This window comes from Geotrypetes seraphini, chromosome 11 (genome assembly GCF_902459505.1).
Source record: "Geotrypetes seraphini chromosome 11, aGeoSer1.1, whole genome shotgun sequence".
Lineage (NCBI taxonomy): Eukaryota > Metazoa > Chordata > Amphibia > Gymnophiona > Dermophiidae > Geotrypetes > Geotrypetes seraphini.
In genome coordinates this window covers 128502126-128529647 of record NC_047094.1, presented here as the reverse complement: position 1 = coordinate 128529647, position 27522 = coordinate 128502126, and the positions used below count along the sequence as shown (strand labels likewise).

The 27522-nt window shown below is 41.9% G+C and overlaps 1 protein-coding gene across 1 annotated transcript in view; it reads left to right on the top strand.

Annotated features, from left to right (window-relative positions):
• SCN1B (sodium voltage-gated channel beta subunit 1) overlaps positions 1 to 16589 on the top strand; it is a 177507-nt gene extending 160918 nt beyond the window's left edge. The window contains exon 6 of the mRNA XM_033914797.1: positions 15112 to 16589. The gene's annotated coding sequence lies outside the window, so the exon portion shown is untranslated. The remainder of the gene's footprint in view (positions 1 to 15111) is intronic.
• The last annotated feature ends 10933 nt before the right edge of the window (positions 16590 to 27522 follow it).

The following is a 27522-nucleotide window of genomic DNA, read 5'->3' as shown; positions in this document are numbered from 1 at the left end:
GGGAGGCCCGTGCCCTGCTGTTGAATGCAGGCATTGAGGTGCCAGAAGCTTTGGTCCCAGAGCCGTGGAGCAGGACCAGCCCCAGCCAGGCTTTGGCTCCTTCTAGATGACAGCGAGTGGAGCATGATTCTCGAGGGAGCCGTGGTGGACGTGGAGGTGGACCCCCCTCTCCAGCGGTGGCCTCTACCTTATCGGGACCTACCTGAACTGCACTGGTTGAGGGAGGTGCCTGCTTGTGCGGGTAGGCTGTGACTGTGCCAGCCTGGGTGGTTTTTTATAGGGGGTTTTGAGCCCTGGTCTTAGGAAGCCTCCGGGACTGAGCGGGTGGGTAGTGGTGGGAGGATGTTGGATGGGGGCTTGTTGTTGCATTGTGCCTTACTTTCTATTTTACCTTGCATTCTGGATTGTTTTTGTAAGGTGGGCTGGGGATCTTTGTGGGGAGGGGGGCGGTATGGTGTGTTACTTATGAAGATCTGTTTTGTTGTTTGTCTTGGGCTGTGTAGAGGGCGTTGGGGACTGTATAATTCCTTGTTTTCAGGTGGGAGGTTTGGATGCTCCCACTGAGGGGGAGGGGTGTGGTGGGTGGGGATAATTGAGGGTGGGGTGGGGTTGGGATGGGGTGGTGACAGTTCTATATTGTTGCTTTTGTAATGCATCTTGTTTCTCTTTTTCTCTCTCATGGCTGGTATCAAGTTAATCTCATATAATGTCCGGGGGCTTAACTCTCCCCATAAGCGGAGGGCTCTCTTTCGAGAGCTGGCTCATTTACGGGCTTCAGTATGCTTTTTCCAGGAAACACATCTGTTGAGGTCCCACGAATAGATGGTTCATGACCCTAGGTTTCCTACTGCAATATGGGCTTCTTGGGTGGGTCACTCTAAGTCGGGAGGGGTTGAGATTTTGATCAGCAAGCAATTGCGATGTGAGATCCAGAGGGTGGTGCGGGATCCCCAGGGCTGCTATATCATGGTGGAGGCCCTGTTGGAGGGTTGTTTGTATTCCCTGGTAAATGTTTACACTCCCAATGAGGGTCAGGGACTTTTTGTGCAGGATCTGGTGGCCCGAATCTTGCAGTTTAAGGGGGGTGCTTTACTCTTAGGTGGGGATTTTAATCTCACTGTCACGCCGCACCTAGACAACTCGGACTCCGCTGGGAGTTATGGCCGGTGGGATCGGAAACTGTTGCGGGCTGCGCTCGCTGACCTCAATGTTGAAGATGGGTGGCGCTGGTTGTTTCCTCAGGAATGGGACTATACCTATTTCTCGAGGGTTCATGCTTTCTACTCTAGGATTGACTATATCTTTGTGGAACGCAGCCTTCTTCAGAGAGTGGATGGAGCAGATATCAAACGGACCAGTTGGTCGGATTATGCTCCCGTTTGGTTGCAGCTTGCCGGTACTGGGGGTGGAGTTGGGGCGAAGTATTGGCGTTTTAATGATAGCTTGTTGGATAATCCCATGGTGGTGGACCAAATTGCGGGGTGGATTCAGGATTATCTAGCTGATAACTTGGGGTGTGGGGCTTCCCCGGAATCTATTTGGAAAGGCTTAAAGGCTACTTCCGGGGTCAGTTGATTTCTTTGGCTTCCTTCCAGAAAAAACATCAGCGGGAAGCGGTGGGCGCTCTGTTGGCCCAGATCGGGAGACTTGAGGAGATGCATAAGCACCAACCTTGGTATGTGGAGGTGGGGAATCAGTTGCGGATGGCGCGTAGTGATCTGCATGCTTTCAAGTTGGACCGTTTGTGTTTTAATCTTCAATTACTTCAACAGAAGTACTTTGAGTTTTCTAATAAGGCTAGTTGCTTAGTCGCTCACCGGCTGAAAGTGCGCCATACCCGGATCATATTTTGGCCATTCGGGCGGCTTCGGGGGAGCTTCTACACCAGGAAGATGCTATTAGGGCGTTTTTTGTGGAATATTATGGTCAGCTGTATACCCCTGAGGTGGAGGGTACGCCCCTTGCCCGAGAACAATATCTGGCAACCGCCTCCATGCCTCGGATAGTGGAGGCCAATGTGGAGCACCTGGATAGGCCGCTCTCGGACCTGGAGCTTTGCGTACCATGCACGTGGGCAAATCTCCCGGGTTAGATGGTTTTATTGTGCACTATTTTAAACGTTTTCAAAACTTGTTGTTGCCCCCGCTGGTAGGTTTTCTTAATTCCCTGCAGGGGGGCGGTCAGTTGCCCTTATTCGTGCTGGCCTACATTTCAAGCAGATGCAGCTGCTGAGCTTATTGCGGCAAGGGATCTCCCCGCTTTGGGGGGGTGGGTTCCAGCAGGAGAGATTGAGTATTCCTCCTGCTGGCAGTCTTTGCACGTTGCCGTGGCCGCTAAACTGTTTGTGATAGGGAGATTCCCTTGCTGTGATCAGCTCAGCAGCAACGCGATTCTCTAACCAGCGCCTGTAACATAGGCACCATTTAGAGAGTCGTGGTGGTTAGGCGGCTTAAGGCGATTCTGTATTGGCTGCCCAAGTGTGATTCTCAAAAGCCGCTTAGGCGGCTTCTGAGACCGGACGCCCTATACAGAATCCAGGTCTTGGAGTTCACACAACATAGTGTTTTCTCTTTCATAGCTCCATTATTATAGAATTCATTATCTTTGGCAATCCATAGTGAGTTTTCCTTGAAAAAGTTCAAAATTGCGAGTAAAACATGGCTATTTGAGTAAGTTTTTAGGGAATGATGGATGGGGCCTTTCGGGGTCTGACTGATGTACTTCCTGGAGTCTCTGTATTAATTCCCTTTTCCCTTTTGGGTTTGTATATTATGTTTGTATGCGTATGTCCTTAGTATGGCTGATTCTATCCTATCAAGATTTGTAGCTCCTTTCCATTATTTTAAGTTATAGATTGTTTACTGCCTTGATCTACTACTATAGTAAAGGCAGTATAGTAAGTTTGAAATAAATAAATCATAGATGCTGGCTCCTAGGTTTTTGAGCTGGATCCTAAATTTAATGAAAATTTGTCAAGGCCTACAATGTAGTTATTAATCACATGACGGTAGATAACTGCCAAATGGCCCATCCAGTCTTCCCATTCGAAGCATCCACTATCTCCTTCTCTCCCTAAGAGATCCCACATGCCTATCCCTTGCTTTCTGGAATTCAGACATAGTCTTTGTTTCCACCACCTCTACTGGGAGACTATTCCATGCACCCTTGCTATAAAAAAAGTATTTCCTTAGATTAATCCTAAACCTCTTAACTTCATCCTACATGCTTTCTCATTCCAGAGCTTCCTTTCAAATGAAAGAAACTTGCCTCTTGCGCATTTTTGCCACTTAGGTATTTAAATGTCTATCATATCTTTCCTCTGCTGCCTTTCCTCCAAAGTATACATATTGAGATCTTTAAGTCTGTCCCCATACGCCTTATGATGAAGACCACCTACCATTTTAGTAACTTTACTCTGGACCAACTCCATCCTGTTTATATCTTTTTGAAAGTGCGATCTCCAGAATTGTACACAATATGCTGAGGCCTCATCTCATTATTTATAGGTCATCCCAGCTTCGCTGTATCTACCTACACTAACCTGGGGAGATTGAGATTACCCAAATAAACAGAATTATTTTCCCATGAACTAGGAAGAGCTTGATTTCTATAAATGCTCATTAAATTTTTTTAATGCTTCCATGTAACATCACTGTTGGTTTTAAACAGCATGTCTCTCTTTCCCAGAATCCTTTCTATCTTCTTTTTCCTTAATTATCACCCTAACAGTTTTCTAGTCCTTTTCCCATTTTCAAAAAAGTTCCTCCTAGGTAATTGTACCAGACATTCCATTTTCTTAAACCACCAATATCCACTTTTATAACTTGTGCCCTGTTATGCAAAACCCTATTTTCCCTCAGGCCCTTGTGTTGCTTCTGTAGCAACTCTAATTGTTCATTTAAGGGCCAATATATTCAATCCACAGTGGTTAAAGAATATTATAGCATTGACCACCAGGGGAGGAAACTTGACCAAGATGTTCAATGCCAGCCTTAATCTAGGCACCAGCATTGAATATCTGGAGCTTGCTTGGATATCGGAAATTTTATAAGGTCAAATACACATCTACTTGACATTTAAAAAATACTAACATAGGTGCAAAAGGATGTATGCATATGTAGGCACTAGCATTTATCACAAAAAACAAGAGATACCACCTTCACAAATCATGAAAGCAGAAAACAAACAATGAAGGTGACTGATCGATGTTCAATTTCCTTTATTGAAAAAATGACTCAGCACGATCGTGTTTCATCCCCAAAGGGCCTGCCTCAAGAGTCTAAAATATATAGATATGATGATTACATGCATTTGAAATTATAAAAATATACTCATAAACTTCTATACATAAGAAAAGGAACAAACCGATGAATAAAACATTAAAAACCACATAATAAAAAGTCATAAAACATAAAATATGTCTTGAATATGATGAATAAATAATATAAATATACATTATTTTCTAATATTGAGAAAATACAAAAAAAAAAATAACATATATAAAACCATGTTCATAAAATATATTGTGATATGGACATTAAGGCCTTGATTCTGCAAAGTGCGTCTAAAGTTAGGCGCAGTTTAGACATCTAAAGTTAGGTGTCTTTTGTAGAATCACGCTCAACGATGCTCAGCACTGTTTAGACTTTCAAATTTTTAGATCTCCTTTAGAGAATTGGGTTTTAGGTGAGAGTTATTCATCCAAACAATGTCCTTAATGTTATAATATTTTATTATGATGATGTTATTAGAATGGCAATTTTATAGTGTTTTTCATAATTGTGATACTGGGAGTTGGATCTGTTTAATGCTTTTATATATTTCTCTTCCAACAGAGAGTGACTGGGATTCAAACCAGCAACATTAGGGTAGAAGGCTGTAGATTTAACTAGTGTGCTACACAGTGAGCTAGCAAGTTGCATAGCAATTGTAAAACTAGGTCCTATAGGCATTGTAAAGGAGGTCTACTTTTCAGCATAGTCTGGGCTTCAGATAGACCTGAGTTCTATAGACGGAACTTAGGCACAGTTTGGACAGTCTTAATGCGATTTGCTAAATAGCTCTCTGGGTTTTTATTTTAGCTTTATTAAGCTAAAAATACATTTAATAAGGCACCACATAAACAGGGTATCAAAACAGATATATTGCATGCAAAACCTTCTATTTTTGTGAACAAACAGCAATGTTATTTGCTAATTAGAGGAAACATCCTTTAACTGAACAGAGCATATGAAAAAAAAACACAGCTTTAGGTTTCTTGCTAAAGAGCTACCCTTTTTTTCTGACTAAACAGTGCTTCAATCAGCTCATTACTGAAAGCAAGGAAAGCACATGAGAAAATATATAGATTGCATACATAACTTCATTTGCAAAAGCTTAAAAGCAGAAAACAACAGATACAGACCTTAGCATGGCTTCTACTTCATTGCAAATGGAGGTGTGCAGCGGCACAATGTTGACCTCATTTTGAGATCATCAAGGTGAACCTGCAAGGTAGAATGTTGCAATTAAAATATGCACTGGGATTTGAACCCACAATCTCTGGAAGATGAGCACAGGGCTTTTACCTGGTTAGCCACAGCTGCTTCCTTTCAGTTATGGGGGTTCCTACCATGAGAGCTAAGTGATCCTAGCCATGTGAAGGTGAAAATACCTGACAAGATCATAGCTTAGCAGATCCCTAATCTTTCATAGCAGATGTGAGGAAGAAAGACATTAGTGGAAGCTGCTGTGGCTCAATGGGTAAAAGCCTTGTTCCCATCTTCCAGAGGTCATAGGTTCAAATCCCAGCACATATTTTAATTGTAGCATTCTATCTTACAGGTGCACCTTGATGATCTCACAATGAACTCAACATTGTGCAACTGCACACCTCCATTTGCAATGAAGTAGAAACCATGCTAAGGACTGTATCTGTTGTTTTTTTTTGTTTGTTTTTAAGGTTTTGCAAATGAAGTTATGTATGTAATCATATTTTTTTCATGCGCTTTCTTTGCTTTCAAGAATGAGCTGATTTGGAGCACTGTTTAGTTAGAAAAAAAGGGTAGCTTTTTAGCAAGAAACATAAAGCTGTGTTTTTCATGTGCTGTGCTTCAGTTAATAGATCTTTTCCTCTAATTTGCAAATAACATTGCTGTTTGTCCACAAAAATAGAAGGTTTTGCATGCTTTATATCTGTTTTGATGTGCCCTGTTTATGTGGTGCCTTATTAAATGTATTTTGAGCTTAATAAAGAAAAAAAAAAAAAAAATCTAGAGAACTATTTAGCAGAACGCATTAAGGACGTCTGAACTGTGCCTAAGTTCCGTCCATAGAACTCAGATCTATCTGAAGCCCAAACTATGCTCAAATGTAGACCTGGTTTTCATTTGCCTACAATGTAGGTATAAGATGGATGCCGTAGGTCACTCAGCGTTATGCAAATGAATCAAAGGATGCCCATATTGAAGCCTCGCCCAAACTACGCCCATTCAACACCCATGCCTATTCCGTTAGGTGTGAGTTTTCCCAATGGGTATCCATGAAATTGTGGAGGCGCCTACAAAGTGATGTCCACATCCTTTGGACGTCCATGTGCCAATTATTAGACTTTAGGCGCCCTTTAGGTGCCCTTTATAATATGTGACCCATTCAAAATGACTGATACCATAAATATAAACCATCATATTAAAAAAAACATAAAACCAATCCAATGAAATTGATGACGTAAATATACACATGCATCAATATGTCACCAACCGGCTCAGGACAATGGGCCCTGAGCGGCTGGGACAAGGAAGTTGTGCTCTTGTGAGCCGCGGAGGCTGCACAAGTAAAATTAATGGAAGAAAAATACTGCCACACCAGGTAAGTGTAGTCGCTTAAATCAATTCAGAATTTATTCTTTCACTGGAACTTAAACAAAAACTCAGTCAGGATGTTTCATGCGTTTAGAAGATAGTCCCCAAACAATGGTAGCAAGAAACAAAACAAAACAGCAAACTGTCCCAAAGTGGAAATGTTCAAAAGTTCAAGTCTTTTCCTAAGATTCAGGCTATTGGCTTCAGCCCCTACTCATTTCCAAGCAATGAAAAAACAAAACATTCCAAACACCAACAGTCTTTAAACCTGACTATTGCAGCACTAGTCAGAGCTACGGCCGTGACTATCCCAGCAGCTTGAATACTGGGCAGGCAGTGCGCTTCACGTGGTGATATACTGCCAAAAAGGCCCACAATCCCACCACTAAATTACGTGAGGCGAACCCCCACTACCTGGGCTGGTAACAGTCCTTTCTCATGGAAGAGAAACACAAAGAAAAAAAAACCTTCACAAAAGTCTTTCAATCTTCTGGAGCTCTTGATTACTAAAGCTCTCACAGGGCAATGCATAACCATGGAAGTCCTTCATATAATAAGGTCACAGCTACTCACATTTATTCCTCGAGCGGCTTGCCTTCCAGGAAGCCCACTTCCATTGAAAGAATTTCACTCATTGGAGCTGCAGAAGAATCTAGGTCAATTTCCATGGCTTGAGATTCTTCATTCTCCTTGAAAGCAGATTCTTCTCCGGCTTCCATCAGCTCCATACATTCAAGTGGAGAACTGCCATCAGTATCTCCCAGCCCTGAGCTCTCCTGCTTGTCCTGTGCCTCTCCTCCGTTTAACTGACTTCCCAGGAGCTTTCCTCTCTGGGCAACTAGTTTGCAGCCCCGCCCCAACCCTCAGGTGGGAAGTATTTCCTATCAGCAACCCTGGGCCTGAGAGGGGGATGGGTGCTCTGCACTCGTGTTCTCTGACTCCCTCTAGAGAGCAAGGGAGAAATAGCATCAGGAGAATCAAAAAAAGGTTTATCTGTAAAACTGGGGGAAGGGTTGGCCTTTAAACTGGGCTCTGCACTAGGGACACACCTAGCAGGCATAGGCTGCGTACTACAGTACATATTTGTATATTTATCCTTTTAACACATTTGAATATTAACAAAGTGATATATGGGTTATAAACATTTTCCATACACATCCATTTTTTATTTTTATATAATTTGTTTTTATATAAGATTGTGTATATGTGGACGATCCTGGAGTTTGCCTCTTTAAGGAACGGTTTTCTTTTAAATGGGCATCACAGGGGATACACTACTAGGATATCCACCTTCCTAGGGATTTAACTCAGTTGTATGCTGTCAATTATGTACCGGTGCTTAGACAGATTAGAGCTGACTTGCAGTGTTGTCATGGACTTTGGCTCTTTTGGTGGGGGCAGATTGTAGTTCTCAAAATGAATATCCTGCCCTGACTTTTGTTTCTTTTTCAAACTTTGCCTGTGCAGGTGCTTGATAGCACTTTTACACAGCTACAGGCTGATTTTAAACGGTTTATTTGGCAGACCAAACTGCCCTGGATTTCACAGAAGGTCATGTTGGTGGCGAGCGGACAGGGTGGGCGTGCAGTTCCCAATTTGAGGTGGTACTTTCAGGCGGCTCAACTTCGCATGCTGTTGAAATGGGAGCTGGGGGAATCTAAATGGGGGGGTTCAAATAGAACGGAGTCTCTTGGGTGTCGGTCAACTTAGCTTTCGGTTGTGGTCATCTTTGACAGAGCACCAGGAACTTTCCGAGCTTACTAATCCTTTTTTACTACATTTGCTTAAGATATGGGGACAGGCGAAGAGGGGGTTTAATTGGGACTTGGGGGTCTCCTCACTGGCTTCATTACATATGGAACCCCAGGTTTTGGGGGGTCAGACTAATAAGGTCTTTGAGCAATGGGAGCGTTTAGGGTTGGTGACCTTTCAGGATCTTTTGCAAGGGGGTGGCATAGTGCCTTTTTCAGTGCTACAAACTAAATATGAACTTCCAGGGGAAGATTATTTAGCTTACTTGCAGGTGCGGCATTATATGTGTTTTCAGCAGTGGGATCGTACTTCACTAGAGGGGAAGAAACATTTTAAGAATATGTGGTTACTCTTGAAAACTGTCCCCAGGCCTATTTTGATACTTTATAAGTATTGCAGGGGCAGTGAGGTACCAGTGTTTTCTTTTAAGCGTCACTGGGAGCATGATCTGGGATGCAATTTTACTTCCAGGGAATGGGATAGTATATGTGCTGAGGTAGGGAAAGTGGCCTCTTGTGCCTTGGTGCAAGAAAATGCTTATAAAGTTCTCTCTAGGTGGTAGTAAACACCACAGAGATTGCTCAAGATGTATCCGCAGCTGCCTGCTCTTTGCTGGCATTGCAATGCTGCTTTAGGCTCCTTCATCCATGTCTGGTGGGTCTGTCCCAAATTGACATCCTTTTGGAAGGCTATGGTAGACTTTTTGACTAAACATTTGGGTAAACCAGTCGGCTTTACGCCACAGAGCTGCCTTTTGAGTTCGACCAAGTGGCAGACACGACTATTAAGATTGAGTTTGGCAGCAGGGTCCTGGAAGTCACCTAAGGCGCCAGATTTGAGTGCTTGGCGTTTGAGATTATATACTATGGGGACTATGGAGCTGATGCTTGCAAAGCGGAGGGGGTATTATGCTCAATCTTTGGTTAATTGGTCTATGTTTAGTGCTAAGCTGGAACTTTTATAAGGGGAGTCCTGTATGTTTCCTGATCTGGGGGGAGGGGGGATTTGGGGAGGTTTGTTCTTTTCATTCCACATTTGGGTATTCTGATGAGGAGGGAAGTTTTGGGGAGGTGGGGAAGGTTTGGAGAGCCTGCTTTGTTAGCGGACTTTATGGTGGGGAGCAGTTCAAGGGGTTGAGACCTTGTTATTTTTGTCAAAAGATTTAGCTCATGTATTCTGGTTGTTTCTTGTGGTTGTCATTGCTATGTGAAGTTTTCGGTCTTACAATTGTTCTTTGTATATTTTGAAAATTTCAATAAATATTAAAAAAAAGATTGTGTATATGTACGTCATCAATTTCATTGGATTGGTTTTATGTTTGGTTTTTTTATATGGTATCAATCATTTTGAATGGGTCACATGTTACACATGTATATTTAATGTCCATATCACAATATTTTATGCACATGGTTTTTATACATGATATTTTTATTTTTTTGCATTTTCTCAATGTTAGAAAATAATGTATATTTATTCATCATACCAAGATATATTTTATGACTTTTTATTATGTGGTTTTTAATGTTTTATTTATCGGTTTGTTCCTTTTTTTATATATAGATGTGTATGAGTATATATTTTTATAATTACATGTGTATATAATCATATCTCTATATTTTACACTCCTGAGGCAGGCCCATTGGGGCCGAAACACGATCATGTCGAGTCATTTTTTTCAACAAAGGAAATTGAACATCGATCAATCACCTTTGTTGTTTGGCACTAGCATGTATCATAGCAGCCAACTTTTCAAAATGATTGAGATGCTCAACTTGACACAAATTACCAAGTCCATATAAAAGAAATTAAAGCATGGTGGGTTGTGAACACCTGCAGAGGACATCCTTCCTTCCCCACCACGCCCCTGTCCCCCATGCCCCTCTTTTCTATCTATATTGTAATTCTGTTTCCTCACTTCTTAATCCATACTCTGCCTACTCTACACACACAGGGAGGACTTTTTGGTAAAAGAAATGACCTGAAATTTGGTAGCCAAAATTTAATGGTAAGAAATGCAAGATTGTGCATTTGGGCTGCAATAACCCGAGGGAACGGTACAGATAATTGAGTGAAGAGCTTATGTGCATGACAGAAGAGCAGGACTTGGGTATGATTGTATGTGATGATCTTAAGGTGGCCAAACAGGTTGAAAAGGAGACGGCGAAATCTAGAAGGATGCTAGGTTGCATAGGAAGAAGTAAGGCTAGTAGGAAAAAGGAGGTATTGATGCCCCTGTATAAGACTTTGGTGAGACCTCATTTAGAATATTTTGTACAATTCTGGAGGCCGCACCTTCAAAAAGATATAAAAAGGATGGAGTCAGTCCAGAGGATGGCTATTAAAATGGTCAAGTTTCAAGTTTAATGTTTTTTTTTATTAATCGCTTAATCATATTTCTAAGCGACAAACAATTTAAAATTACAATTAATGGGAGACAATACAATACAAAACTATATATAATGACATTAGGGATTAAAAGTTTAACTTAACAAACTCATATACACAAGGAAAGAGGGGAGGTGAAATGTGGTCTTCATCATAAGGCATTTGATTTATTAATTTTTAAACTGTTGTTTTAAATCTTAAATTTTACTGTTACATACCTTCCCAATGTTCTTTTCCTTTGTTTGTTCTACTTTTCTATCATGAACTGTATTTCACTTCCCCTTTTTACCTTTTGTTATAAATATGTTGAGCCATTTCTAATATTATGTTATTATTTAAGTTTGATTTGTATTATATGTTTAATCTTTTTTAAAGTTTGTATTGTATTGTTTCCCTCTGAATGTATTTTAATTGTACATCGCTTTGAATTATGATTAAGCGATTAATCAAAAAATCATTAAACTTGAAACTTGGGGACAGACTTAAAGATCTCAATCTGTATACTTTGGAGGAAAGGCGGGAGAGGGAAGATATGATAGAGACATTTAAATACCTATGTAATTAAAATGCGCATGAGTCAAGTCTCTTTAATTTGAAAGGAAACTCTGCAATGAGAGGGCATAAGATGAAATTAAGATGTGATAGGCTCCGGAGTAATCTAAGGAAATACTTTTTTACAGAAAGGATGGTAGATGCATGGAACACTCTCCCAGAAGAGGTGGTGGAGACAGAGACTGTGTCTGAATTCAAAAGGGCCTGGGATAGACATGTCAGATCTCTCGGAGAGAGAAAGAGATAATTTTCAAAAAAGGATCAAGAGGAGAACCGGGCAACTACAGACCTGTGAGTCTTACATCTGTACCTGAAAAGATGGTTGAAGCACTGATTAAAGATAGCATAGTCCAGCTCTTGGATACACACGACCTGATGAGAGCCAGTCAACATGGCTTCAATTTTTTGAGACCGTGAACAAACAAATTGATAGTGGAGAACCGGTGGACATAATATACTTGGACTTCCAGAAAGTGTTCGACAAGGTTCCACATGAAAGACTTTTCAGGAAACTACAAAGCCATGGAATAGAGGGGGATATACTAAGATGGATAGGCAAATGGCTGGAGAACAAAAAGCAGAGAGTGGGCATAAATGGGAAGTTCTCAGATTGGGAGAAAGTGACTAACAGTGTGCCCCAGGGCTCAGTACTTGGGCCCATCTTATTTAATATTTTCATCAATGACTTAGAACAGGGATAGGGAACTCCGGTCCTCGAGAGCTTTATTCTAGTCGGGTTTTCATGATTTCCTCAATGAATATGCATTGAAAGCAGTGCATGCAAATAGATCTCATGCATATTCATTGGGGAAATCCTGAAAACCCGACTGGAATACGGCTCTCGAGGACCGGAGTTCCCAACCCCTGACCTAGAAGAAGGAACATCCAGTGAGATCATCAAGTTTGCAGATGACACAAAGCTATGCCAGGCAATCAGATCGCAGAAGGATAGCGAGGAACTCCAGAGTGACTTGTGTCAGTTAGAGAAATGACAGGAAAAGTGCAAAGTAATGCATTTAGGCAGAAAGAACAAGGAACACGAGTATAGAATGTCAGGTGCAACTCTGGGTAAGAGCGAACAGGAAGAGGACCTGGGTGCACTGATAGATAGGACTCTGAAGCCATCGGCACAATGCGCGGCAGCAGCAAAGAAAGCAAATAGAATGTTAGGCATGATAAAGAAAGAATTGCGAGTAGATCGGAGAAAGTTATAATGCCGCTTTATAGAGCAATGGGCAGATCACACTTGGAATACTGTGTCCAACATTGGTCTCCCAACCTAAAGAAGTATATAAAACTGCTGGAGAGGATGCAGAGACGAGCAATGAAGCTAATAAAAGGTATGGAGAACTTGAAATATGAGGAACGACTTAAGAGACTGGGATTGTTCTCCCTTGAGAAAAGGAGACTGCGAGGGGATATGATCGAGACTTTCAAAATACTGAAAGGAATCAACAAAATAGAGCAGGAAAAAAAATTATTTACAATGTCCAATGTGACACGGACAAGAGGACACGGACTGAAGCTAAGGGGGGGACAAATCCAGGACAAATATCAGGAAGTTCTGCTTCACGCAATGAGTGGTGGACACCTGGAATGCTCTCCCAGAGGAGGTTATTTCAGAATCCACTGTTCTATGATTTAAAGCAAACTAGATGCACATCTCTTTACGAGAGGCATAGAGGGATATGGGTAACTAAAATTATGCCAGGTGTACACCTGGCTGGACCTCCGCATGTGTGGATCGCCGGATTTGATGGACCGAAGGTCTGATCCGGCGATGGCAGTTCTTATGTTACTGCGGATGGGCAGACTAGATGGGCCATTTGTCCTTTATCTGCCATCAAGTTTCTATGTTTCATGTTTCTATGTTTTCAACTCCACCTCCTTCCCAGGGAGCTGCTCCTCCCCCTTCAGTTTGTTTTCTGTAAGCAAGTTGCTCAGAAGTGTTTCTGCTTTGCTCTCTATGGTTTTATTATTTTCAGGTATTTTTCCAAGTGTTCAACTGGAGACTCAGTGCCCTGAGGTTCTCACTGGTTGGGTTCTCTATCTGGGAGAAGACACAGTCTCGCGTTGCAGAAATCTTCTGCTAGCAGGATCAGCTCTTGGGGACACCTAGCTAGCCAGTCTGGTTTTGTATTTTTGAAGCTCAGGAGCCATCCCCTACATAACTGCTTGCATCCCTGATTTATTCAGGAGCCTGAGCGCAGGCTGTTTGACTCCTTCTCGGCTCAGCTGGGATTAATAGTGGGATTAATAGTGGTCCTCCTCCCTTTGTGAAGAGGTTTTCTGGGGGTTGAGGTTTAGTCCAACCTCTGTCCTACTGGCTGCCTGAAGACCAGGTTTGTCCAGAATTGTTCCCATTTGCTCCAGCTGAATTCCTATGCTGAAGTAGGCAGGCACCACATGACACAGTGAGTACTACTACTACTACTACTACTACTTATCACTTAATATAGCGCTGAAAGGCATACGCAGCGCTGTACATTTTGACATTTATAGACAGTCCCTGCTCGGAGGAGCTTACAATCTAACTTGGACAGACAGACACAACATATAGGGTTAGGGATGCAGAACCCAAGGTTAAAGGAGTAAGGCAGGCAGCCAAGAACACATTGTTTTGGTATGAGTATATGCTTCTATGCCCTGGGCTGCTAGAACATATTCTCCCACTTAGCATGTAATCTTTCAGATTTCAAATTGTGATCCTTGTTGGGCTTCCAGAGCTCAAGGTGAGCATGTGGCAAAAAATCTGATGTGGACTCTGCAGGTAGAAGGTGCCATTGACCTGAAATCTGTGAGTGCCAGGGAAACTGCTGCAATACTGCAAAAGGGGATGGGGAACCAGTCCCAGAAAACAGGAATATGCCTAGATCCAGGGAGAGGAGAGCAGGGGAATGATCTAAGTCTGTGGTCAATAGGGAGTCACAAACTGAAAGAAAGTTAAGTCTATAAACATTGGACTTACCTGTAGATGAGAGTGAGAAGTGGGAATCGGTAAAGGGATGGGTGAACAACACCTAGTTAGGGAAGACTGTGTCAAGAGAAAATGAGAAGCAGAACAGGCTAAAATGATATGGGGAATGAAGCAAGAAAAGAGTTATTAAACTCCCTGTCCTCAAAAATAAAACATCAAATACCTATGCAGGAAGACTAGGGAGGGGGGAGGGAAGAACCAGGAGGAGCGACGGGGAAGAAGAAATTAGGGGAAATTAAAAAAATTAGGGAAAGTGTGGTATAGATGAGCTAAGGAAAGAAAGGGACTGGTTGGAGAAAACTGCTATAAATGGTTTGAATGGAGAGAGAGAAAGTATGATACTGATAAGCTGCGAGGGGGAGGAGAGAGTGAACCCTAACTTTTGATATGTCCACATTACCTGCCCTGCTTTTAACACTTAGATACAGGCTGGTGACTCACTACAAGATGTACTGTATTTTGTTTTTCCTTTTTCCTTTTCTTTTTTTGGTTGAAGGGAAATTTGTTGTGAGTTATGAGTTGAGCATCACCAATCATTTTCAAAAGTTGGCTGCTATGCCTATTCCCATAACTCTAACCCTCTGTACCTGCCTGCTTTTGTTTCAGATGGGGTTTTAATAGGCATGACAGGAGGACAGCAAGCAAGAGAAGAGATTGTCACAACACAATGCAGTTGGATGCTGCTGAAAGAAGTTGAAAATATCCAGCATTTTGAAACACTCACTACATCAAAATCAAAAGGACTTACAAAATTACTCCTCCATCCCTCTTGCTGCTCAAAGAATGGGGGAGAGAGGAAAAGAAAATATTTACAAATAAAGCATGTTATTTTTAATAAATAAAAACATAAAAGGCATAAAAAATTGTAAAGACATAAATGAACCTAAGGGGGCAAAAAAAGAAAAATTGAAATTCTGTTCTTTAGCACCTTTTTTTCTCAAGAGGCTACTGGGTAGTCAGCATCAATGCAGTGCATGATGGGATACAGCAGTGTGGCTGCTGCCTTGCAATGCAAGTTTTTATTCTCTTACACAGCTTTAAAATTATATAATATATTATTTCTTATTTATAATCTATTGCTCCAAGACCCAGAAAGGTCTTGTTTTCTTTCCTTTGCTTTATTTTGCTTAGCCTGTTGCAGATCTTTTTTCTTGAAGAGTAAATATTGACATAAGTGGTTTAAGGCCCATTTATGATATCACTTCTCTATAGTGCAGAGCCAACATACAATATCACTTCCTCGCTAAGGAAACATCAACATGGCATTTGTTATTGAATAAGTTTGAAGGCCAGGACTCAGACAGGAATGTCAGAGATTAGGGTGCCCTCTAGAGGGCTTCCAAGGGCTTTGAGATGATGAGAGGTTATAGGCCACAAATGGGAGAAGGTTAATGATGGTAGATAAAGACCTCTATAATCCATTCAGTCTGTCCAACAAGGCTGCCAAAGACACATCCACCACTCTGTGCAAGTTACACTCTTTCATGATTGAACACTGGCATCACAAACAGGGCAGTTGGCAAGCCTTGAAAGCCGACTCCAGCCCATCCAGATCTGTCTTTGTCTTTTTTGGGACACATAGAAATTTGCCTAGCATTGGCCTTACTTCCTCACTAATTAAATTACCATCTAAATACCACTCCTGCCATTAAAACACATCAATCAGCCATGCTGTCATTTAAGTTTTGTTTATATTTCATCCTCTTTCTATAAAAGGTCTTTTGTGATTATCCCACACATTTTTGAATTCTGTCACCATTTTTGTAGAGCATTTCAGGCATCCACAACCCTCTCTGTGATGTTATTACTAAGTCTACCACCCTGCAACTTCAATTCATGTCTTTTAGTTCTACTACTTCCCCTTGTCAGGAAAAGACTAGTTTGTATATTAATACTACAGTTGTACATCGATTAAAAATTTTAATTGCATGATTAATCGCAATTAATATTTTTAATCACATGATTAATTGCATAAAGTGCCCCCTGTTCAGTGCAATATAGAGACAGCAGATGTAAATTCAGAAAAATTGACATATTTCAATTATTAAACTAAAAATAAAATCATTTATCTTACCTTTATTGTCTGGTGATTTTCTTTCTAATCTTCTCATTCCCTGACTGGTGCTGCTTCCTTGTGCATGCATCACGGTTCTGTATCATCAACTGTTTCCAGGGCCTCTTTTCTATTCACTAGTTCTTTTTTTCTCCTCAGTCACTTTCTGCTGTATATCAATCTTTCACATTCAACTTTCTTCTATTTTTCTTCCTGCATCTCAAATCTATCTAGATTTCATCTCTTCCTTTCGCTTCTCTGTTCATGGGCACCATCTCCTCCCTTCTCTCTTCCCTTCCTTTCCCCTCCTTTCCATGGGCACCAGCTTGTCCTACCTCTCCTCTTCTCCATGAGCACTATCTCCTCCAGTTTCTCTTCTCTCCCTTTCCTCTCCACTTTCACCATCTTCTTCCATATCCCTTCCCCTCTATGGGCACCATTTCTTCCCTTCCCTTCATCTATGGTCCACCATTTCTTTCTTTCTCTCTTCTTTCCCGTCCCTTTCCCCACCACTCTGTTCCACTCCACTGTCACCATTTTCCCCTCCCCTCCATCAATGCTCATCATCTTCCTTCTTTGTTATTCAATCCTCTAATTCTAGCATCTATCCCTCTCAAAAATATCCACATACATCCACATCTCTCTCTCTCCCTCCCTGTTTCTTGTACAATCCCACTTTATTCCGGGACCAGTGGGTTATTTCCATCTACCCACCAGGACTTTGTAGGAAGCCTCAAACTTCAGAGACTTAAAATCCTACTCCTCTTACCTCATCACTGTCCCTGTATCCTCAGTCTTTCTTCCTACAAGCCAGGCTGCAGGAGCTTATCTTTTCTGCTCGTGTTTCAATTTGCATATTTTCCATTTTTGCATCGCAGTTTTTGCCCTCATGCTGTGGAGGTTCCCTGCGGGGACCTTTGGAAGAATCTGCTTCTGGGGGTATTCTGCTTGTCAGTAAGCCCCCTGGACAGCCTGCACATCAGATCAGGAAGTGCTATTTTTCTGAATTCTTTTCACGATTGAAGCACACCAGCCACCCTCCCCTGAAGAAGCCTCATTTGGGATGGTGAAACGAGGGCCCCATTGGACTTTAATATATTAGTGTTGATATTTATGCATGGCGCAATCAAACCACTACAGATAAGTGTTGTCAATTAAATTTATCACTAACGTTGTGTGAATTTATTTAAACGAACATTTGAAAACAACAAAAAAAGTTAAAAATTATAAAATTAAGCTTTAGCATTTGGGAGATTTTTCAAAGACCAGTGATTGAGACATGAACTACCACATTTGTTTGGTATAAGCAGCATTGTTGCTTGAAAAAGGCCTCTTGTCTTTTATTCTCCCATTTTGCATATTCATATGTACTTTATTATCTATAGGTGTATTTGGTGGGTTTGGATCTGTTTTTGCAAGTGACACCTGAGTTGCGGTTTTGAGGTGATGTAGAGAAGTCCCACCTCTAGTCTGGTAGCCAAATTAGTACGGTGTTTCACCAGTAGCGTCTTCAGGAGACAAGACTTCAAAAGTCTACAGCAGAGCAAAGGCACCTGAATAAATTAGCGACAGCCAACATGATGAGAAAATCCCATAGTTGCTAGGCCACCGCCATCTTATGGCGGTGGCCTAGCAACTATAGGATTTTCTTATCCGGTTGGCTGTCACTAATTTATTCAGGTGCATTTGCCCTGTTGTAGACTCTATTGAAGTCTTGTCTCCTGAAGACTCTACTGGCAAAACACCGTCGGGTGTTGAGCAAGACAGTTTCAAAACATTTCTTCAGTGGGAGGTGGGAGGGTGTTTTGAAATGTGTGGCAGTGGCATGTTTTAAAAGGAGGGAGGATGTTTTAAAACGGGGGGGGGGGGGGGGGGAGGGGGAGAGTTAAAAATTGTATCTTCGCTCCATAAGATGCACCGAGATTTCCACCCACTTTTGGGTGGAAAAAAAGTGCATCTTATGGAGCGGAAAATATGGTATATTTTTTTAAGTTTATTCAAATTCACAAAATGCTACAAACTATTTCAAAATTCTGCTTAAAATTTTTTTGTTTTATTTTGTACAATGTGCTCAGTATACCACCCAGGTCATAAGTGAAAACCTGATGCTGATAACACACAAAATCCGAGTTTCTATATTTCAAAAAGTGAAAACCACTTATCTGAAATGCTTGTCCATCCAGTCAAAGTGTGGTGTTGCTTCCAAATCAGGTCTTTAGTGTGTATTTATCCCCCAAATAAATATGAAAAATTTAAAACTGTCTTATATACTCCTAATGCCATCAGACAATTAATTCCATTGCTCTCCTACTCCAGCAGAGTTTCGTTTACGTCTTCAGGGAGAGCAAAAGTGCACCAGAGCAGTGCTCGAGAGAGATCCTCAGAGAATTACAACGTAGCTCTGGCGCACTTTTGCTCTCCTTGAAGATGTAAACGAAACTCCGCTGGAATTTCTCTGTGTGGCTGAGGATTCTCTGTGTCAGTTTGCAGTGCTCGAAAGAGATTCTCAGCCGTAAAGAGAATTACAACGTAACTCTAATGCACATTTGCTCTCCATTAAGACGTAAATAAACCTCTCCTGGAGTAGGAGAGCAATGGAGTTAATTGTCCGATGGCATTGGGAGTATATAAGACAGTTAAATTTTTCATATTTATTTGGGAGATAAATACACACTAAGGACCTGATTTGGAAGCAGCATTGCACTTTGACTGGATGGACAAGCATTTCAGATAAGTGGTTTTCACTTTTTGAAATATAGAAACTCTGATTTTTGTGTGTTATAAGCATCAGGGGGGAACACAATTATGCGATGATGGTTCCCTTTATTCTAATATCTGGTCCAAAGTTTTCACTTATGACCTGGGTGGAGATGTACTGAACACATTGTACAAAATAAAACAAAAAAATTTTTAAGCAGAATTTTGAAATTGTTTGTTGCATTTTGTGAATTTGGCAACATTTTATATTTAAAGTTTTCAATGGCACAATTGGTGACTATTTGTTATTACTATACACTACATTCAGTATTAGAAGAATATACAGTGGTGCCTCGCATAACGAACGCCTCGCACAACGAACGCTGCACACAACGAACTTCATGTCTTGATTCACACAACGAACTTCGTTTCACACAACGAACTTCGTTTCACACAACGAACTTCGTTTCACACAACGAAGTCGCCCGAGCTGCCGATATATTGCATCCTTCCGCGCAGGCACTGCAGGCAGTCGTTAGTCACTGCGCTTAACTGCCCTCTCTCACTGTATACAGTCGTCCTTTTAAGATAAGCTCAATATTTTTTATATATCATGGCTTCTAAAAAAAGCAGGAAGGTGATTTCTGTTGAAATGAAACGGGAAATAATTAGAAGGAGTGAATGTGGGGTAAAACAGTGTGACCTCGTCAAAGAGTTTGGCCTCAGCAAGACCACCATTTTCACCATTTTGACAAATTTATCTTTTTTTATGTCATCTTAGCATATTTTATGCTGCAGAACGAATTATTTTTTTTAACATGTATTGTTATGGGAAAACGCGTTTCACATAACGAACTTTTCGCATAACAAACTTGCTCCTGGAACGAATTAAGTTCGTTGTGTGAGGCACCACTGTAATTTACTAAAAGAGCTCAAACATGAAATTGCTGACCTGCTGTTAATGATCTGTAACCTGTCACTAAAATCGTCTGTAGTACCTGAAGATTGGAGGGTGGCCAATGTTATGCCAATTTTTAAAAAGGGTTCCAGGGGAGATCCGGGAAATTACAGACTTCAGTGCCAGGCAAAATGGTGGAAGCAATTATAAAAAATAAAATTGTGCAACACGTAGACAAACATGATTTAATGAGACAGAGTGAGCACGGGTTCAGCCGAGGGAGATCTTGCTTCACCAATTTGCTTGACTTCTTTGAAGGTGTGAATAAATGTGGATAAAGGTGAGCCGTTTGATGTAGTGTATCTAGATTTACAGGAAGCTTTTGATAAAATTCTTCATGAGAGGCTCCTGAGAAAATTAAAGAGTCATGGGATAGGTGGCAAAGTTCAGTTATGGATTAGGAATTGGTTATCGGATAGAAAACAGAGGGTGAGGTAAAATTGTCATTTTTCTTAATGGAGGAGAGTAAACAGTGGAGTGTCACAAGGATCTGTTCTAGGACCGGTGCTATTTAATTTATTTATTAATTATCTGGAAATTGGAACGACGAATGAGGTGGTTAAATTTGCAGATGACACTAAACCATTCAAAGTTGTTAAAACTCATTCAGATTGTGAAAAATTGCAGGCAGACCTTAGGAAATTGGAAGACTGTGCGTCAAGTGGCAGATGATATTTAATGTGGACAATTGCAAGTGATACACATTGGGAAGAATAACCCTAATCAGTTACCAGATGCTAGGGTCCACCTTGGGAGTTAGCACCCAAGTAAAGGATCTGGGTGTCATTGTAGACAATACGATGAAACCTTCTGCCCAATGTGTGGTGGCGGCCAAAATAAACAGTATGCTAGGGATTATTAAAAAAGGGATGGTTAACAGGTTAACAAGACTAAGGGCTCCTTTTACAAAGGTGCATTAGGGGCTTAACAAGCGTGCGTGCTAGCTGCTACCACCTCCTCTTGAGCAGGCGGTAGTTTTTCGGGTAGCGTGCACTATAGCATGTGCTAATCCGGTGCGTGCGCTATAAACGCTAGCGCACCTTTGTAAAAGGAGCCCTAAATGTTATAATGCCCTTGTATTGCTCTATGGTGTGATCTCATCTGGAGTATTGCGTTCAGTTCTGGTCTCCTTATCTCAAGAAAGATGTAGCGGCACAAGAAAAGGTTCAAAGAAGAGTGACCAAGATGATAAAGGGGATAGAACTCCTCTCATATGAAGAAAGACTAAAACGTTTAGGGCTCTTCAGCTTGGAAAAGAGATGGCTGAGGGGAAATATAATTTAAGTCTACAAAATCGAGATCATGTGATGCTGTAAACAGGGGCAGACGCACACTGCCCGAGCTCCCAGGCCCCGAGTTTAACTCTCCTAATCTAGCACACTTTATCAGCACATCTGACGCCCTGGGTCACTACTTCCAGTCGAGCTCCGGTGCATGGAAAGATATTTAAAATCGCCGGTGAGCCCGATGACATCTAAAATGGCTAAAAATGATCGGGACCGCACAAGACCTGCAAATGACAAAATGGCATCAAGCCTGACGTCGGAGATCAGCCAGTTTTCCCCGGAGGCACTGCAGGACCAGACCTTGGCGGTATCCTAGGCTTTTCAGCTGGGAATTGAGTGCCTTTCTGAACAACTGCAGCGGATGGAGTCCTTGCTGACTGAAACTACCCAATGGACAACGGAGCTTGAAATTCATATAACAGCGCTGGACGGGACCCAGGGAGAGCAGGCAAAGGAGATTCAGGCCCTGCAACATTTGACCCAGGTGCAGGCAGATCGACTAGAGGACCTGGAAAATCAGTCCCGCTGGTCCAATCTGCGCTTTATGGGCATTACGGAAATGGTAGCAGGGGCAGATCTGGTGGCCACCATGGAGACCTGGTTGAGGGACACTTTTCTCAAGCCGGAGGCTATGGGCCTCATTCGTCTGGAGCGGACTCATCGTTGGGGAGAGAATAAGCAAGGGAGGTGATCATTAAACTGCTTAATTTTAATCATAAAGTCTACATCTTACGTAAATATAAGCAACTTCGAGACACGCTAAATTTGGGGATTCAGAGATCCGGATTTTTCAATACTACTCTGCAGCTTTAACAGAAAAGAGGAAATTGTTTTATCCTTTATGTACAACTTTGGTAGAGAATAAGCTCTGTTTTATGTTCATTTACCCAGATATATTGCGCCTTCAACATAAAGGACAGTGGCATACTTTTGATTCTTCTACGGAGGCAGCCAATTATCTTAAAACTCATATTACACCCCCCGAGGATACATCTTGAGTATTGGGAGGGCCTGAAGGACTCATCTGTTTGATGGACTGAATGGCTGTGGACCCACTTCTCTTTGGAGTGGCCTGGGTGGACCGATTGGTCCGGAGTTTCTTATATTGCTATCTATTCTGCTTCTGTATTGTACTGTTGGGGAATGCCTCTCCTGCATTTGCCACCACTGCTGTATAATTGCTGTTGTGCTGTATGCATATGTATAGCTGGTTTGCTCATTTTTCTGTATAATTCTGACAATGGGAGGTGGCTCGGGGCTCAGAGAGGCATCTTATACGTGATCACTACTACTCTGTGCTATTTGTGATGGGGCAGAAGTTGAGTGTGAGGGGAGAGCAGAGGGGGGATGGGGGGACTTGGGGGTATTGGGTACAAGTGTTGGGTAGGGTTTGGCAATCTTGTTATACAGAGTGTTTTCAGGGCACATCTTTTACTTTATATTTTACAACTTGGCAGAGTTGGAATCCCATCAGGTGTTCTGGGACGACTTTCCATGGTTTTCTTTCTATCTGTAATGAGGCTGGGCACTCTGGATAGTCCTAGGACTTTAGCATATAAACGCTACTGGTATGGCTTTGCTCACTCTCCTAGATGACTACTTCTAATTTACGTTTAGTATCCTGGAATCACATCTCCCATTAAACGGATGAAGATATTGAATCAATTAAAGTGTCATAACACTGATATAGCTTGTATTCAAGAGACCTGACTCTCAGCCACAGAACATGAGAAGCTCGGTAGAACCTGGGTTGGGTCTGTGTATGCAGCTTTCACTCCCCATAAACTAACGGGGGTTGCAGTTTTAATTAGGAAGTCGCTCCCTCATAAAACCCACATCATAGATCAAGATCCCCAGAGATGTTACCTGCTATTACATATTACAGTGGGTTCTTATTCTTTTCATTTACTAAATGTATATGCATCAAATATTTATGATCATTCCTTTTTTGAACAAATAGTCCACCTGGTGTTGGAATGCACTAATGAGCTATTGTATCTAGCAGGCGATTTTAATCAGGTTTTGGACCCACAGCGAGATCGCTCACACCCATTTACCACACAGGTGGAGTCAGGAACTAGTGGTTACCATATCTTTGTTCACCCTTGGATCTGGTGGACTCCTGACGGTTGCTACACACTACTGTATGGAATTTTACCCATCGCTCTCGAGCACATGGCACATTTTCCCGAATCGATTATATCCTCACTTCCCGTGTATTTTTTCCTCAAGTTGAGGGGACAATGATCGGGCCCTCGGCAATATTGGATCATGGTTTGGGTGGAGGTAGATGTGGGTTTTGGATTCCGTGCGCCCGGCCGCTTGTGTTTTCCCAGCTATTTGGCTTCGGACAAACATTTTTTGTGCATATTTAACAAAACATGGGAAGATTATTGGGACTTTATTGGGCAACATTTACCTGATCCCGATCTCTTCTGGAATACCGCAAAAGTGGTGCTTCAGGGGGATTGCATTGCCTATGTTATTGCTAAGAAGCGACGTCTTTCTAGAGGTATTCTTAAGTTGGAGCATGACGTGGCGGCGGCTAAGCGAGCCTGTGTTTCCCATCCCTCTCTATCCTCCAGGAAATCCTTGCTTTCGGCTGAAACAGCCCTTAATTCCATGATCCACGAGCGCACCACCAAGATGCTCTTTTACTAAAAATTTAAGTATTATTGATTTGGCAATCGTTCGGGGAAACTTTTAGCCCAGCTGACTAAATGTACACGGGGCCATAGATTTCTTAATGGTATTTCTGATGGGCTGGGGGTGGTACAGTACAAAACGGACAAAATTGCACATCTTTTCTATGAACACTTTCGAACGTTTTATGACTCCCCGGAGTTGGGGTCCAGCCCCTCTCTGGAAGATTACTTAGAGGACTCTGGTCTGCCTAAACTATTGGATACCACTAAGCTCTCCCTGAATGCTCTTCTTACAGTTAGAGAACTTCAGCGGGTGATACAGTCTCAGCATAATTACTCTGCCCCGGGTCCTGATGGATTCACCGCAGAATTTTATAAATTATTGTCTCCTACTATATGTACACCACTGCGGGATTATTATTCCCAGATTATAGAATGGGGTGCGTTTCCTGGGGGTGCCAATGAGGCTTTTATTACCCTATTATTGAAACCTGGGAAGGAGGCGATGCTTTCTGAGTCTTACCAACCAATATCTATTTTGAATGTAGATATTAAAATCTTAGCGAAGATGTTGGCGGACCAGTTGTCTCATCTCTTTCCAGGTCTTATTGACCCTGAGCAGGTGGGATTTGTACAGGGTAGACAGTCGGTTCATAATGTACAAAAGTACTGTTAGCTATTGCTCATACTCAACACAGAGATATTCCTATGGTGTTGGTTAGCTTAGATGTCGTTCGTGCGTTTGATCAGGTAGATTGACAGTATTTATTTATTGTGTTAAATTATATGAGTTTTGATGGTTGGTATCTGCGGGCCTTAAAGACATTATACTCTGATCCGACGACGCACCTCTTAATGATCAAATTACTGACCCGTTTCCCATTAAACGCGGCACTAGACAGGGTTGTCCTTTGTCACCCCTTTTGTTCCTCCTTTATTTGGAACCCTTTCTTCGTACTGTAGTGCGGGATGCGGACATGGCCATTGCTTGCTCTGAATCAGTAGCATGGAATGTTGATACTCCTTGGGTTTAGGCGTGGTACTAGTGACCTGGATTGGCCACTGTGAGAATGGGCTACTGGGTTTGATGAACCATTGTTCTGACCCAGTAAGGCTATTCTTATGTTCTCACTGCAGCCATTATAGGATTGTCTTCGTAATACATGCTTTTCAGGTGAGGATTAAAAACATACTTAACATAAGAAACGCCTTCACCGGATCAGACCTAGGTCCATCTAGTCCGGTGACCCGCACACACGGAGGCCCAGTTAGGTGCTCCCTGTTGGAGACCCAGATTTCCCGTATCCCTCGATATGATTTGTAAGAAGGTGTGCATCCAACTTGTGCTTGAAACCCAGAACAGTAGTCTCCGTCACAACCTCCTCCGGGAGAGCATTCCAAACGCCCACCACTCTCTGTGCGAAACAGAACTTCCTGACATTTGTCCTGAACCTGCTGCCACTCAGTTTCAGGCTATGACCTCTTGTCCGTGTCACATCTGAAAAAGTCAGTAATGCTGCTTCCTGGTCTATTTTGTCAAATACTTTTAATATTTTAAAAGTCTCTATCATATCCCCTCGCAGTTCAACAAATTCCTAGTAAACTAAACCCTGTGCTCTTTTCACATGTCTCTCCTAATCCTCAAGCTGAAGGAAAAGCTCTAGGTATAGACTCATTTCATTCTTACCTCCAGCACCCCTCACCACTCCTGCCTCTCCATGTCTCCATATCTATATCGAGGTTCAATCTCTATTTATTTCTTGAGTTCTTATATCACCTCACCTCTATTGTAGTTGACTCAGACATGCCATGATCCTTTATTTACACTCCTATGTTACTTGTACTTGTACTCTCTTCTCTTGTACTCTTGTACTTGTACTTGTACTCTACTCTTGTACTCTTTCATAGCTTTCTATTTAACTCTTGGGGTTGTTTGGTTTTTTTTTGCAACTGTATTTTTATTTAGTATTTCAATATTACAAGTTAACATAATTATTGCAAATAAACAGAAATATACATAAGTAAATTCAAATAGTATAGGAAATATCAAAAACTAATACAAAAGAAAAAACCTTTTCATTTATTCTGTTAATTAGTCCACAATATGGGAGGGAGCAAGCGAAAAAAGTCAGACATTATCATTATTAGCGCCCATGACAAGTGTCCGATTGCATTGGGTGGGTTCTTTTCCGCTTCAAAGGGCTACCACCTCTTTTCAATATTTAGGCATTCAATTGACCTTGTCCATTTCCAATGTATATAGCACAAATATAGACGCTATATTGAGGTATACGGAGGACTGTCTGTGTCGTTGGGCTTTACTACCGCTTTCTGTTCATGGTCGTATCCATCTTTTTGCTATGACGTTTCCCAAATGGCTCTACCTATTACAGTTGTTACCTCTCTCGCTACTTCAAAAAGATTTGCTTAGATTATCTTCTCTTTTATCTCGGTTTTGTTGGAATAACTGGAAACCTAAATTAGCTTTTAAGTTTTTGATGGGGAATTGGTCACAGGGGGGTATGGGGATCCCCAACCTTCGGGTTTATAGTCAAATATATTTTATTGAGCAAACAAAAATGGAACAGTACAAGCAACAAAGTACAAAACCAGCTCAACAGATTTTGAAAGGACCCCGAAAGAACTCCCCCCTTCCCAACCCAAACCCTCTCCCCCCACCTTCCCACCCCCGGGTCCTCCTTCCAAAACACAGTAACCAAGGATTAAAAGAGAATTAATACATTAAACAAAGAAAAAGGAAAAATACAAAAGAAGAATCAGCAGTTAAGTATCCGGCTACGAGCCAGAGGGGTCAAGGTAGTCCAAAAAGGTTCCCAAGTACTCTGAAAAAAGCGGCCCTGGCAAGAAGACAGATCTTTCACATCCCTCCTCTCCCACATCAGGAGAGAAATCATGCGACATCTCCACAGGGAATAGTCCGGAGCTTCAGCCTCAAGCCATTTCAACAATATGCATTTCAGAGCAATCAGGACAGTCCACTTGAGGAAAGTTGCAACTCCTTTAGAACGGGGGAAATAATGAGGAACAGTCCCAAACAAAAGCAGAGGTGAGCTGCGAATGGTGATGTGCCAAAGGTGCTCTACAAAAGTAAAGATAGCAGTCCAGAAAAGCTGAACCCTAGGACAGGTCCAAAACATGTGTCCCAATCCCGCTTCTGGAGCCTGGTAACGTAGGCAGGCAGTGTTAAGACGGAAGTGGGACAAATAAGCCCTTTTAGGAGAAATGTATAAACGAAAAATCAATTTAAAATGTTGTTCCCAAAAGGTAGTATATTTGCGAAAAGCAGGCAATCGACGGACAGCCTGAAGGAGCACATCAGAGGGCAAGTCAACAGCAAGATCGCGAGACCAAGCCTCT